We start from the raw sequence: 10634 nt of genomic DNA, 5'->3' as shown, positions 1-10634 counted from the left end.
TATGTAAGCGTTCAAGTCATACCTAAATTTACTGTGCTGCGTCGTTTTATTATGTTATGTTATTGTGTGTTTTATCATGTTATTTGCCATTACTCGCCCTGGAGTCATTTGAGGAAATGCTCAATGTAAGTTCTAAAAATCACAACAAGAACAACCCTCTTTCCTTTAATTATTTCCTCCTCATACCTTTCTGGTTGTCCCTCACTAACATTGTATGGAAGCAAATCCAAGTTTACATGCTGCTAAATTTCCTCCCATAATTGCTATCCCTCCCTTTGCTTATCTCTTCTTTCCATCCCACACCCCCGCAAGGGTGGCTCCCTCTTATTCTGATTCAGATCGCAGAACCCTCAGATTAAGTCCAAATTTCTTCTTGTATTCCTGCAAAGTGCCCTGTGCTGACATCCACTCCAAGACTTTGGGTAATGGTATATATACTGACAAAAATTGTTCTTTGTAAATAATAGTGATGCTTCCGGCAACGTATCTGCCTGCCTCTCCTCCCCCTCCCCACATTTCACGGTGTGTAGATGCTTTCGTTTATCTGTTTGTTGAACATAAGAACATAAGAAGAGCCTGCTGGATCAGGCCAGTGGCCCATCTAGTCCAGCACAGAGCTTTGAAAAGTTACTTTTTTGAACTACAACTCCCATCAGCCCCAGCCAGCATGGCCACTGGATTGGGCTGATGGGAGTTGTAGTTCAAAAAAGTAACTTTTCCAAGCTCTGGTCCAGCATCCTGTTCTCACAGTGGCCAACCAGGTGCCTGGGGGAAGCCCGCAAGCAGGACCGAGTGCAAGAACACTCTCCCCTCCTGAGGCTTCCGGCAACTGGTTTTCAGAAGCATGCTGCCTCTGCCTAGGGTGGCACAGCACAGCCATCACGGCTAGTAGCCATTGATAGCCCTGTCCTCCATGAATTTGTCTAATCTTCTTTTAAAGCCATCCAAGCTGGTGGCCATTACTGCATCTTGTGGGAGCAAATTCCATAGTTTAACTATGCGCTGAGTAAAGAAGTACTTCCTTTTGTCTGTCCTGAATCTTCCCACATTCAGCTTCTTTGAATGTCCACGAGTTCTAGTATTATGAGAGAGGGAGAAGAACTTTTCTCTATCCACTTTCTCAATGCCATGCATAATTTTATACACTTCTATCATGTCTCCTCTGACCCGCCTTTTCTCTAAACTAAAAAGCCCCAAATGCTGCAACCTTTCCTCGTATTATCAATAAATATTGATTTATTGCTCAATCAATAAAGTGCATTTCACTACCGATTTTAATCTTTCCCACAACTCCGTTTTGGGGGGGTGTACACCCCAATATACTGCCCTCTGTGAGAATTGTGTGAGTGCCCACGTTGTTCCATTTACCTCTTTTTGGAAATATCTCCGCTTCCAGAGCTGGAAAAGCAGAAAAGAGGCATTTGACAACAGAGACAGGCATAGAAAAAAAGGAGGAGCAAAACGACAGAACTCAGCGTGCCCCCCTTTCCTGTGTACCATTCTGCTTCCTTCTTCCCCCGCACCTTTGCTCCATCCCTTCTGTTCATTGTCCCCAATTCCCCTTGCTTGGCACATTCTCCCTCTGCCATCTCTGCTGATTTGGCACGTTCTCCTGCAATGTAGGGGTGAAGTCCAGCCTTTGGGGAGCACCTTGACTCTTTTATCATAATCTCAGCAGAACAGGAGAGCAAAGGTCAGGGCTGAGAAGGAGAGAAGATAACAGCAGAGAATGAGGAGAAAGCATTGTGGGGGGGCAGGGGGTGCCTCAGCAACAGCTGCCTAACAATTTGTTTTTGTGGGGGCTAAGCATGCAAATGAAAGAGGGAAGAACGAGACTAAAGTAGAAATGGAATAAAGCAAAACTTCATTAAAAGTGACTGTTCCCCCCCCACACACACACACTATTAACCACAATTCTGCTCTCTACAAAATCCATCCTAGGCATTGGGCAGATAGCGCTGGTTCTGCCTCCTGCTGGAAGCAATCTAAAAGGACTACAGCTCCACATAAGAACTACCCAGATACTAGATTAGGTTCTTAACCCCAGAATAGGTCCTTATCCCTAATCTGTATCTACGACCCATCACTCAAAGTCAGTTCATCCCCTTATTGCTCCTCACTTCCTTGAACACTTAGGATTCCCACCTTTTTCTTCTGGCAGGGATCTTGTGCAAATAACAGGCAGTGGATCCACAGATGCAACTCACTGAAGCACAGACAAAATGGTTTAGAAATGCTTGACCTGTTGGATCTGCCAAAGTTGCAGGAATAGGGGCCCTGACAGTCAGGCAAAAGGTGGTCACTTTACTTAACACTCCTCTCTCAATCTTTGCTTTATTAATGAATGAACTGCTACCCTGGGCACCTGATCTTTCCAGCACCCATTACTCCACATCCAGAATTTCTTACCACTCTCTGGCATCCTTCAGCTTCTTTTAATGCTACATTCACCACTAACTATGACACCATTCATATCCTCTGTTTCACTCCAGTGACCTCATTTCCATTTCTATATGTCAGTGCCCCTGTTTTCCTTTCCATACACCCACCTCTCCTTCTTTTTAATTTATTTTTTAATTGATATAGTCAAGAACAACTCAAATCATAATTAACTGAAAATAAGAGAGGTACATCATATATAAAATAAGTTTTCCTGTGCTTAAACATATAAATAAATGATGTGTTGGCATTATTGTTTTGTCACCTTTATGAAATCCATAAACTTGAAAAATCTTGGGAACCTTGTTTTTATTGTCTACTGCATTGGTGTGTGTAATAAAGCTCCACCACTCCACAACAATTGTATTTTTGTCCTTTCACAGTCTTTAGCTTCTGCATCAATTTCTCCATTAATGCTAGTTGCCAAATTTTTCTGTACCACAATGAAATAGAGATACCTTTCAAGTTTTCCAAAATGCAATTAATGCAATTTCCAAAGAAGGATTAGGTATCAATACAAAGTGATATCAGTAATTGACAGTTGACTATGTCAAAATCTCCCTCCATCTGCCACCATTTGTGACTGGCTTTGTCCCTGTAACATCTTTTTGACATTGGTGGGACAATGATTTTCAGCCATCTCAAGTGGGCTCTGAGAACCCCTGTTGTAGAATATATGTGTGGAAGCAAAGAGTGGGACTGGGCCTGTCCTTAACCTCTGGATGAACATATGGAAGTTTGGGGTGCAGCCTGTGGATACAACCCCATTTGCTTGCTCCATACGTTCATTCTACATATATGTGTTGTGTGAGCATAGGTATTGTTGATGTTGTTGTTGCTCACCTTTTACCATTAGGTCCCAGGACAGGTTAAAAAATCTAAAATACCGTATTAAAAACCATTAAAACACATTATATTCACAGGAATAGGGTGGATCCTAAAAACATACATCTCAGGTGTCAAAGGCCAGGGTAAAGACGTGTGTCTTTAGCATCCACAAGTTGCCAGACACACCTCTGTAGGGAGGGAATTCCACAACAGGGGCTGCCACAGAGGAAGCCCTCTCCTGAACCAGGAATGCCCCCCTCTGCTGATCTTAACACCCAAGAGGTTCTGCAGGGAAGGAGATGGTCTCTCAGATAAGTCATTTAGGACTTTAAATGCCTAAGTCATTTAGGACTTTAAATGCTAGTTTGAGCACCTTAAATTGGGCATGAAAACAAACCGGCAACCTATGCAACTGTTTTTAGAACAGGGGTTATATGAGATCTAAAGAGAACCCCAGCCAGTAATCTGGCTGCTGTATGTTGGACCAGTTGAAGTTCCCAAGTCATCTTCAACTTCAAATGTGCCGCTCATAGAGTGCATTGCAATAATCCAATCTGGAAGTTATCAGAGCATGGAATACTGTTGCCATGTCATCTCTGTCCAAAAGGGGCTGTAGTCATAGCTACAATAGTCATAGTCAAACCAGTCATCGCTGGAAATAGGCACTTCTAGTCACTGAGGGAGGGAAAGAGAAAGAGGGACATATTTCCATTGGTGGCAACCAAAGATGGAACTCCCTCCCTAGACTTATGTGCCTAGCATCTTTGCTGTTATTCTTTATGCGCCGGGTGAATTCTGTCCTTTCAGACCTTTAATGGCATCTAAATGGATGTTTGAAATATTGCTTTTTCCCACATCAGTGGCAGTCATTTTCAGAAATTATCTCTGCTTTCCACTGCTAAGATATGATAGGATGCAAATGATAGGATGAAGGGCAGAGCCCTGATTGTGGAACGCCTTCCAAAGGAAGGTTAGACTGGTCCCATCTATGCTGTCTTTTAGGAGAGCAATTGAAACATTTTTTCCCTGTCAGGTTTTTAATGTATTTCAATATTGCTAACAATACTCCTGTTTTATATGTTTTTACTCTGCTTTTGAATATTCTCTTTATTGAGATGTTATTGTTGTAAACTGAGGCCCAAAGGCAGTATTGAAATTTGTTTTTTAAACAAATAAATAAGCTTAATTTAATTTAGCTGTTTAGGATATCATCTCTTCACACACACACCCCACTGCTATCTGGTTTATTGATTTTATGCTTTTTCTTGCGGTTTTATTAGGGGAGTCATGTGATATCTGTCACATGTTCACAAACCTGTATGTGGGGGGAGGATTCTCATTGCAGCTGCTCAGGATTACACCTCCGGCACAGCAATGCTACATGCTTGCCAAACCCCTCCCCGGTCATACACTTAGCATCCATTGCGAGCGGGTTGTATGCATATGGCTCCTCCACACAAGAACCTCCAAACAGGACTCCTCTTAACCATGATGGCTATGTGCTCCCTCTACTGTAGGAGGCAGTATGCCTCTGAATACAATTTGCTGGGACTCATTGCAAGTGGGGAGAGTGCTGTTGCCCTCAGGTTCTTCTTGCAGGCTTCCCAGAGGCATTTGGTTGGCTACTGTGAAATCTGGGTGCAGGACTAGATGGGCCACTAGGCTGATCCAGCTGAAGGGCTCTTCTCATGTCTTACATTGCACATATGTATGTGCATACATCACAATGATATAAAGTACATGACTGGCGGGGGGGGGGTCATGGCCAACCAACCCCATTCCATCCTAAAAAAAACCCTTATGAGTTTGTGACTGTGCTGCTGTTGTGTTTTAAAGGTTAACCATGTTGTTGAAGCCCATGTAAAAAGGAGGGTCACAATTCCTACAACCAAGAAATACTATTAAAAATGGCAACTGGGTTTGCTATTGTTGGCTGGAGTTCAAGGTGGGTATGTTTTGGGAAGGTTGAAGACTATTGTTCTAGTTCACCCAGGCTCCTTTGCTCTTCCCCTTCAAATCGGAATCACTTCACTATTCCTATACTTATCACCCATAAACAATTCAAACCAGCTGAACACCATTTTATGCTTCTCCTCACACCCACAAACACTCCTTCCCCTGGCAGCTCTGTTACCTCAGAGCTTACCCATCCGCCCTTCTACTCTCAGTGTCTCTTCCCTTCAGATTCCCCAATTCCTCCTCTGCCTCCATTTCTTTCTTAACTCTCATTCACAATCTCCTTCCTACCCCGAAAGCCCCTCTCCTTTAGTTCTTGCCCCCCACTCATCTTATACGCCTATTTGTCTCCCCATAGCCATAACATCCCCTCCATCCGTGCCCCTTTCCCTCCTTATTTTCTTCTCAGAGGCTGTTCCTATGCCCCTTCCCTTCAATCCTCCCCGCCGGCGCCTTTTTTTAAAAAAACCCTCTGCAGACTATTTTCCCGCCCTTTTTAACGGTTGTTTGCCCCGCTCAAGCGGTGGCAAAATAGCCTCGAGAAAAGGGCGGGAGACGAGGATGGGAAGCGAGAGAAACTGCCTATCAAAGGAAGCGTCCCTGCCACAGAAGAGTTAAATATAAATGCATAATTGTCGTACTAGATAGCGTTCGCCACGTGAAAACAGGCGGATTAGGAGGAGGTTTGAAGTTTCTGGGTAGAAATAAAGAGGTACTGAACCAGCTGTTTCTCTCATGAGGATTCTTTCTGCTACTGGCAAACTCGTTTTACTTATATTTTTTGAAACTAATTTTTGAAATGTGCATTTCCCTGGCACCTTCCTAGACATTTCATGTTCTTTCCTTTGGGACCACTATGCATATCCTGCAGCGGTCTCTTTATAGCAGAAAGAGTCCCCATTTTCTTTTTGAAAATTGTGTTCTTTATTAAACAACAGAATACAACCATCATATGGATACAAAGCTATAAAACAAGGCCTGATAGAAGTACCTGAACTACAGGTGTAGATGTCAAGCCTTCCATGCAAAAATGTCAGAAAAAGAGCAGAGGCTGGTAAAATATTAAGGAATATCAGTCACAGGTTCTTCCAACAGTCCCTGTTTTCTAACACCTGCCCCTGATACATCATTGTTCCTGCTTTCAGAGGGGTAGCTGTGTTAGTCTGTTGTTGCAAAAACACTTTGTCATACCTTTAAAACCAAACACATTTATTGTGGCATACGGTTTTGTGGATAAATGTTGGCTCTATTAGAATCAACATGGATCCTGAATTCATTTGATTTTTATGTGCAGACCACACAAAAACCTCCCAAACCACATTTTGCATCCTTGTCTGGAGATTGCACAATGAAAATCACAGACAATGGTGCAAAAACATTAATCCAAGATACAAATCCTCATGTCTTTAGATGGAGAAAACCCAATTCTGCCACCAAATCAAGTCACATTTGTATCCATGGGCTTCTGTAAAAATAATGGATCAAGCACACCATTGCACAAGTGTGAAAAAATATGGATCCAAGGCATGGATACTTGTTTTTGGATTCCCCCCAAATATACCATCAAATCACAGCCCTCACCTGTATTTTCAGATTGCACTGTTACAAATAAATAAATAATGGATTCAGCACTTTATGATATCACTGCAGGGCAAAAAAGAAACTGAAGCACAAATCCACATAGATCCACATGCTTGTTACACCCCAAATCCACTGTCAAATCACACCTTGCACCCACATCCATGAACTGCATAGTAAAAATCATAGACCCTACATGCTATGGTGCAAAAAACATGGATATGTGGTATAGATCCCAATGTATCCCCTCATGAATTTTGCAGGCCACAGTCATCTACTGTTTAATCACAGTTCACATTGATGCCAACAGATTACATCCTAAAAATAATAGATCCAGTTGCCTCTGAGGCACTATGGAAACATTAATATAATAACACCGATGCAAGTAACAATTTAAGAGCAGAATGAAGGTGCTGCTGTTTATTTATTTATTTATTTATTTATTTATTAAATTTATATACCACCCCATAGCCGAAGCTCTCTGGGCGGTGCACAACAGACAAACAACCAATACATAATTAAAACCATATATTAAACAGCTTTAAAATAGATTCATTGTACCATAAATCAAACATAATCAAACACAGAAATAACTAAAAATCACAAGGACTTGCACCTCAGATCCATGTTTCTGTGGTACCACAAAGTACTGGATGCATGGCTACGAACGCAGCAGAACTGCATTCCATCATGCTTAGAAATCTTTCCTGCCAGTTTTGCCATTTTAAGCCCTCTGGAGCCTGTATACCTAAATGGAAGATATTTAAGTAAATGTTTAACTATTCCATTGAAATCAGTGGATCTTAACAGTGCCCATAAATTGGGGCTGTGGCTGTCCTATTGGCTTTGGTGAAACAAGCAGAGCAGACTACAGATGTTACTAAATTGTTTGTGGGGAAATTGAGCATGTATTTGTTTTAAATATTTTTATCCCATTTCTTAAAAGTTCAGCGTGGTGAGCAAAGTTAGTAATTACAGTGCTATAATCACTGATACCCTCTTCCATGGTTACTACACAATATCCATCAGTCCCTCATCATGGGGAAATCCAATTTTAAATTTCCCCAGCATATACAAGTCTACCCATCCATCCACCTCTTTCCCTGTTTTTCAGTACTTCTTTTCTGATATATAACAACCCCTCCATCTTCACTGTTCTCTATCTGTCCACCCTTGTTATCTCCTCTGCCCTATACCACTAAAATTTGACATATCCTCCTGATATACCTTTCCTGACAGAAGCTGAGTGGGACCTCTGCCTCACTTCTCCTTCTTGTAACATGGATTGGTTTAATTGCAACCAGTGCTTCAGCCAGGAAGCGTATGACTTTAGCGTCACCAGCTGTGGACACACATTTTGCAAACAATGTGCTGGTACAGGTACAAGTAACAATGTGATGTTTATAGCATGTCTTGGATACAACATTCAGTCACTGATGCTACTTATCTACCTACACACACACCTACCTCAGAAGAAGGCTGGGTAATAAGCTTTCCTATCAGTCTCTTGCATCCTACACATGAAAACGTTTTTTAAACCTTTTTTTCCTAAACGATATGGGTTTTCTTAACCCTTTTTATTTAAGATGTTTTTAAAGCTTTTTTTAAAAAAATGTTTTTAAAGTTGTTTTGTTTTAATGTATTTTAAGGTCTATTTTTGTGATATTTTAAAGTGTTTTTAGTGCTTCTGTTTGCCGCCCTAGGCTCCTGCTGGGAGGAAGGGCAGGATATAAATAAATAAATAAATAGCTCATGATTCCCATTACATTCTTAAGTCATGCGATAACAGGGGGAAATGCTAGGGATGTTAAGCCCTTGACAAATCAAAAGCCAGTGGTCAGAAATAATATACTTTTCAAATACACTATTGCTGGTCTTGGACCGAATTAAATAAATTCTAATTCAAATACACTTTTCAAATAACATTTAATGCAGGGGCAGCCAACCTGCTGCCCTCCAGATGTTGTTGGATTCCCATTAGCCCCAACCAGCATGGCCATTTATTAGTTGGAGTCCAACAACATTTGGAAGCCGCTATATTGACCACTCTGATCTAATGAATTTGAAGACTGGTGCATTATTTTAGAGGACTGGCCCATCTTGTGATATCAGAACACTTGATATTATTTATAATCATTTTCAATACATTATACTAACACTTTTTGCATTTTAATCTTGGCAGATAAATGCCTGTCTTGTGGAACAAGCTTGTTAGGTCCAAACCCAACATGCAAGTCGCCCTGTCAACCCCAACTCGCTTATTACACCCGGGAAGAGTGCGGAGTTGAGTGCAAATGAACCCACTATCAGAGATCAACACGAAACAAAAACCTTTGCAAAGGGGACCCAATACTTACAAGCCGAAGCAGGCCAGCATGGGAACCTCGTTTATTGGTGTCATAGGGTTTATATAGGCTCACCCCGAAGTTTACAGTATCGGGCATACGTCACAAAATACAAAAGAAGCAGTTGCTAGACACTATAGCTTTGGGGCAGACAAAAGGAGGTAAAGGGGTGTAGGGGGAAAGACGAAAGTGGAAACACTAAGATTATCTCTTAGATTCCATGTCTGCATACTTCGCATGTCCTAGAGATAAGCACTATGCAACTACAGAAGAAGGGAAGAGTAAAGGGGTGGCCGGCTGCAACCGGGCGCCCCATCGGTAGGAGACAGACATGAAAATTACTACGCTTGCATATCAAAGGGTTTCACATGTCAAGATCTGAGGGGCAGCGGAACAGCTTATAACATTTCTATGTAAGGCACCTTTATAGCAATAAACAAGGTCATAGGCATGGATGTGATACAAGAGATACATAGTAGGGAAGTTTCCAGCTTAAACCGGCTTTTATTATGCGAGCCACTGGAATGTAGGTATGGGTCAGGTCACCAGGAAATAAACCGACATTTTATATCAAAAGTCAAATAAAGGCCACTTTGGTTCTATTTCCCATAAAGCCCAAGCTGGTTTAGATAGGACAAGTGAACTATAGTTTTACAAGCACTGGGGATTTCAATTTAACCCCAACAAGCTTCAGAGATTTGTTTTTCAATAATAATGTAAGTTGTCGTTTCCCTAAGACAGAATCTTATCCTCCTTTCTTTCTGGGTTCTTTGAAACACAGATGTTTTATTACTACCACAACAATTTGAGCTAATCTATGAACTTTATTTTTATAAAGCAGGAAAAGAAATAATGGGCAGAATTATGAAAAATGTTGCAACCTCAATATACCTTCACCATTAGAGAGATCCAGGGCTGTCAGCTTTTCCTCTTTGAGAGAGTGATGATGTTAAAAGTGTTCCTTATATTAAAAAAATGCAGCCTGGCCCTCAAACAATGGCTATGGGGCGGGGGGCAGAGATAAGCCCATGATCAATGGCTTCCATGCCTGGGACCCAAAGAATAAAGATCCTTCTGACAACCTGGGAGCAGTTCAGCATATACAAGGCCAGCGCGCTTTTTTTTCTTTTCTTTTTTTTGAAGAAGAGGTGCCTGTACTCATATCTTTGTAAAAGTGCTGTGGGTGTCAGTACAAAATGTTTGACATGGGCAGCAAAAAAAGGGGGGGAAAGAGGTGACATTACTCTGTATCAGTGAGTACTGTCACAAAGAAAACACTGCACAAGTCTTTCGCATAAGGAGATACAAGCATAAACCTCTCCTATGTTACAATTTTAAAAGCACACTTCTAACGTAAAATCATGAAGTTGTTAATACGGGGATTGGTTGGGGAACTGGACTGAGAAAGGCTTCTGTTCTGAATAGGACACCTGTCTGTAAGAGTACTTCAGGAGATGCAATGATAATTTATAAAGCAGTTTTAATTTG

Source organism: Rhineura floridana, chromosome 11 (assembly GCF_030035675.1).
Source record: "Rhineura floridana isolate rRhiFlo1 chromosome 11, rRhiFlo1.hap2, whole genome shotgun sequence".
Taxonomy (NCBI): Eukaryota; Metazoa; Chordata; class Lepidosauria; order Squamata; family Rhineuridae; genus Rhineura; species Rhineura floridana.
This window is presented reverse-complemented; position numbering follows the sequence as displayed.